This window comes from Myotis brandtii, unplaced genomic scaffold (genome assembly GCF_000412655.1).
Source record: "Myotis brandtii unplaced genomic scaffold, ASM41265v1 scaffold259, whole genome shotgun sequence".
NCBI classification, from domain to species: domain Eukaryota; kingdom Metazoa; phylum Chordata; class Mammalia; order Chiroptera; family Vespertilionidae; genus Myotis; species Myotis brandtii.
Window position 1 is genome coordinate 3,388,539 of NW_005359840.1, and position 5,884 is coordinate 3,394,422.

Genomic DNA, 5,884 nt, shown 5'->3' on the forward strand with positions numbered 1-5,884 from the left:
CTGCAAGTTGTTTTTGAGTTTGACACGCATGTTCATCCAATAATGCTTGTAATTGTTGGTCTTCAAACTTTTTCGGTTGACCTGGGTGTTCTTTGTCATTTACATCAAAATCATCACTTTTAAAGCATTTAAACCAGCATTCACAAGTGTCTTGAGATGGAGCATGTTCACCATAAGCTTCCTGAAGTACACGATAACTTTCAGCAGCACTTTTCTTCAAAATAAAGTAATGAATTAAAACTTCCCTCCAATGCTCTTTTTTGGGCACAAAATTCGACATTTTTAAGCGTAAAAATATCTATGGTGTTAACACCTTCACAAAATTTGACATATGAAGTTTTGAAGCTTGCTGTCAATACAACAAAATAGCATACATATCAAATCGCATATATATCAACTTATGTGTAACTCCATCTATTGAAAAAATTCTGCATTATTAACTGGTACACCTAGTAAGCCAGAGAAAGACAAGTATCACATGATGTCACTTATATGTGGAATCTAATGAACAAAACTGACCAACAAAATAGATCCAGAGACATAGGAGCATGGAACAGTGTAATGTATTTCCGAGGGAAGAGAGAAGGACCGAAAGAGTTTAATTAAAAAACTTACATGCATATATGCATAGTCCATGGACGGAGAATAGTGGGGGGTGGGTGTGGGGAAAGGCCTGGGGAAGGAGTGGGAGTAGGGTAGAAGGGGTCAATGGGGGAAAATACAGGACCTCTCTAATACTTGCAACAATAAAGATACATTAAAAAATAACTAATTATATCTCATTTGGTATAAAAATTTTGTCTTTTTTGGCCCACTTTTAATTGGGAAGATTTAGTTTCATGGCCCTTTTTATTACATACTAGAGGCCTGATGCACGAAATTCATGCAAGAGTAGGCCTTCCTTCCCCCGGTTGCCGGCACCGGCTTCCCTCTGGCACCCAGGACCCGGGCTTCTCTCGCAGCCCTGGCTTTGTCCAGAAGGTGGTCTGGAAGGATGTCCAGAAGGATGTCTGTTCTAATTAGCATATTACACTTTTATTATTATAGATAACTCCAGTTCCTAGATACTTTAAGAAAGGTGTCTCAGGGGGAATACTTTGTAGAGTATATGATTGCCTGACCACTGTGATGTACACCTGAAACTAATACAAAATAATAGTGAATGTAAACTGTAATTGAAAAAATAATTAAAATTATTTTTAAATAATCCCCAGTTTTAAAATATACTATAATTATAGAAGAAAAAAACAAAACAGAAGAAGGTGTCATCGTTCCCTTTGTGTCATGTCTTCATAATGGGCTGATTTAGCAAATACTCAATAGGTAGACCAAATTCAACATAGCATTGATTGTTAACTCAAATGAGGCATAGATGTGGAGTTAATAAAGAGGATAATGATACAATTTACAAAATGCCATCACTTGCACTAGTACCTGTATCACTCTAAAGACTAGTTAGTATTCTGGAGTGATAGTGACAGAAGACTTTCTATTGGCAGAAGAAAAATGGTGTACTTCCTTTCTCCAGTCCAACTCTTATTTTGAATATATCTGCAAGGCTGGTTTAAATCTTGCTTGAAAGTTTACATTAAAAAATGTATGCACTTCACATAGATGTGCTGATGCTTAATTGTCTATTAAAGAAGACATTTCACATTTTCAACATGAATGGTTTCCTACTCTAAACATTTTTATTAAGCCATTTATTCAACAAAGGAAGGCCGGCACAGCAAGTAATCGTGTAGATGTTTTTCAACTGCTGTCCTGTCAGGAATGTACGTAGAGATATATTTGAAATACTATGTTGAGGAAAAAACCCTTTAATGGAAATCCAGATAACATCAAGAAATAATCATTACCATTGGACTGTAAGATTTATCTTGAGTTTGATTTTATGGCTTTTTAAGGCTATCCACATTTAAGGATATCTCATTATTTTCTCTTAAATTTTCTTCCATTGATGATTGTTTTAAATTATATGCTGCCAGAGATCTTTATCTTTATTCTCCACTCAACAGTGGCTTCTTTTACTACCTTGAACAGTGCCTTGTATTTATGTATTTTAAAAGTGTTTTAAGATGTTTTCAGCATGTTATTACATTCTTATGCATATTTCATTGACTGGCATATAAAATAGTAAATTGTGAAATTTTTGGACACCCAGTCACAGTTATTTCCTGATATTCCAGAGGGATTTTGAATGCTGCTCTATTGGGTCTTTGATGTAAACAAGATCTCTCTCTGTGTCTCCCCATTCCACCTTTTCTGGAGACTTCCTCTCTAGTCTAATAGTAGCTGGAACAGAATACTTCTTATTCCCAAAAAAGTAATCTCCCTATTTCAAAGTTGGAATGAATCAATATGTTTGCAGAGACCAACGCTGTTTTATATGCTTGTCTTAAAAAATTATTGTGGTAAAAGAAACACATAACATGAGATCTATCCTCTTAAAATTTTAAGTGTTTAGTACAGCATTGCTAACTATAAGCACAATGTTGTACAACAGATCTCTAAAACTTTTCATCTAGCATGAATGAAATTTTATGTCCATTTGCCTCTGACCTTAGCTTAGCCCCTAGCAACCACCATTCTATCTCATGCTATTGACTACTATAAATACCTTATATAAGTGGAATCATGCAGTATTTATCCTTCTGTTACTGACTTATTTTACTTAGTATAATGTCTTTAAGGTTCATGCATGTTGTAGCATGTGACTGGATTTCCTTTGTTTTTATGGCTGATTAATATTCCATTATATGCGCATACCACATTTTTATCCATTCATTTGTTTGTGGACATTTAGGCTATTTTTACCTCTTGGCTATTGTGAATATTGCTGCAATGAACATAAGAATGTAGTTATGTCTTTGAGATTCTGATTTCATTTCTTTTGTATATATACCCAGAAGTGGGATTTTCTAGATCATATGGTAGTTCTCTTTTTAATTATTTGAGGAATCTCCATACTATTTTCTACAGTGGCTGCACTACTTTACATTCCCATCATAAGTGCTCAAGAGGCCCAATTTTTCCACATCCTGGCCAACACTTATTATTTTTTATAATGGTCATCCTAACAGGTGTGAGGTGATCTTACTGAGATTTTGATTTGAATTTCCCTGGTAAGTGATGCTTAGCATCTTTTCATGTACCTGTTGGCAATTAGGATGTCTTTTTTTGAGAAATGTCTATTCAAGTTCTTTGTCCATTTTTAATGTCAAATAAAAGCCATAAAGTGTTTCCTTTCAGGGAATAGGTATGTATACATGGGAAAAACTTAGCATATATAGGGTTTGGAGTAGTATCTGTGGTTTTAGGCATTCACTGGGTGTCTTGGAATGTATCTCCTATGGATAAAGTGGCCTTTTGTATTCTTTGTTCTTTTTCTTTTTGGCTAAACAGCAGAACCCATCAACTTTTTGCTTTACTCTAGATTTCAAACTCTGACTTCCTTGCATATGAGCACACAGAGGAAGCTGTGACAGTCCTTGAGCCAGGGTGGTGGGGGCCAGGAGTATAGATAGAGCTTTTGAATTTGTTGCATGAGTATTTGACCAATGATGATCACATCATGTCTCCCAGGTGACTGAATCAAACTATTTAACATTTTGAAGTTATGAAGAACAATTTGAATTAAAGTAGATTCTCTAAAGAATATACTGAAAGTTTTCAAAATAATGATATTTTTTGTTGTTCTTTCAACTTAACTTTTTTGGCTGAAGTGCAAGTTTTCAGTCTTAAATCTGGCATTGGTCCCCCTCCCATAGCTTTAAGACTGGAGTATTTATTTGGTTCTATTATATAGTTTTTATCTCCTTTGAAAGTGAGCGCCTGGATGGAACTCTGATAGTTTGCTGTCACAAATACTGATATTGAATCTGACTTTTACCTCTTAAAAAGGTTATTTTCACTTTGGAAACACTTTAAAGATGCATTGAACTTTTTCTAAAGCTCTATAATCCATTTGTATACATAAGACACAGTAGCATAAGTCTCCCACATACAAGGCTCACAACAGGCAAAATTCTATATGTCTGCTTTAGATTTTGCTGTGGAATACATTGTTTTGGCTACTTCTAAAACATCAAAGACACACCTGCTATGTTGTGGGGGTTTTTTTTGTCCTTTTGACTTTTGAAAGTTTATATATTACTCTTAGGTTACATATAGATTATAAAGTGCATTTAAAACTTGTGAACAATGAACTTTTAGACATTCTGAACATAAGAAACCATCAACTTCACATTAAACTCTACTTCCTTGTATTATTAGTTTCAGTAAAATAAAAATATTCATTATGCAATAATATAACATTAAAACAAAGGATTATTGTATTTAGTTTCCTGAATAATTCCTCTATTTTCTACCTTCCCAGTACCCACTGGCTTGCTGTTAGATTGTGCATGAAATTGAAGGGAAGTTGAATACATAAATGTGCCCTGGTGTTGTTTGAAAGAAAGGGATCATTTTAATTCAAGGGTGAGTTTTGATGCCCTTGAGTACATATTGTAAAATGTTTAAAAAGATATATAGGTGGCTAGTATTCACAAATGCTGTTACTGGTGTATTTCTGAGGATAAAATGTGTGAAATAGAGGGAGAATTATGACATGAGAGTTGTTTAATTTTGGAAATTAAATTAGAGATATTTCATACCAGTTGGGAAAAGTGTTGCTGAATCAATTGACAAATTATTGAAGGGAAAATATAAATTGATTCCCTACCTCACACTGTACATCAGAATAAATTTCATAACAGTTAAAGGGTAGGTATAATGATATAGAAGGCATAAAAGGAAATATATTTTTGACTCTACACAAATTAGGAAGTTTCGTAAATGAAGAACATAGTATGCATTATTAAAAGACAAAGGATGAATTTAGAACAATTTTATAAAATATTTATAATGGATTAATACTTTTATATATAAGTATTTTATTTAGCAACAGGAAAAATAATTATCTTCATAGAAATAAGAGCAAATGTAATGATATAATATTCACATAGTGTAAATTATATAGATTATGTACATGGTATGTATGGTATGTATTGGTGGGCTTATGTGGATGTGTATGGACATGTATGGGTGTGCCCATTGGTGCATATATTTAGCCTTACTAGTAAAAGAAATGCCTATTAAATGAATGGTGTAATTCAATAGGTAAAAAAGATCTAAAATAATTATCTGTTTGGTGAGGGTGCCAAGAAGCATATATTTTCTTTTTTGTTGTTATTGTTGTTAATCCTCACCCAAGGATATTTTTCTATTGATTTTTAGATAGAGTGGAAAGGAGGGGGAGAAACAGAGAGATAGAAACATTGATGTGAGAGAGACACAACAATTGGTTGTCTACCATACATGCCCCAGCCGGGGCCAGGGATAGAGCCTGCAACCGAAGTACATGCCCTTGACTAAATTGAACGAGTGATCTTTTAGGACACAGGCTGACGCTCTATCCACTGAGCCAAACTAGCTAGGGCTGTATTTTCATTTTTTGATGGTTGATTTACAAAATCTTTCTGTAAGGCAATTTAGCAGAATGAAACACAAGCAATAAAAATGTTTATACGGCTCAGATGGTGTGGTTCAGTGATTGTTGGCCTATGAAACAGTAGGTCATGGTTCAATTCCCAGTCATGGCACATGCTTGGGTTGCGGGTTCGATCTCCAGTGGGGTAGCAGCCGATCAGTGATTCTCTCTCATCGATGTTTCTAGCTCTGTCTCTCTCTCCCTTCCTCTCTGAAATCAATAAAAATATATTTTAAAAATTTATTACAGACATCCTATAATTCTATTTATAAAAAATTTCCTAATGAAACTAATGTATAAAAAAGGAATCTGTACATAGATATTCACTTCAGCATTTTTTCTAAAAGTGAA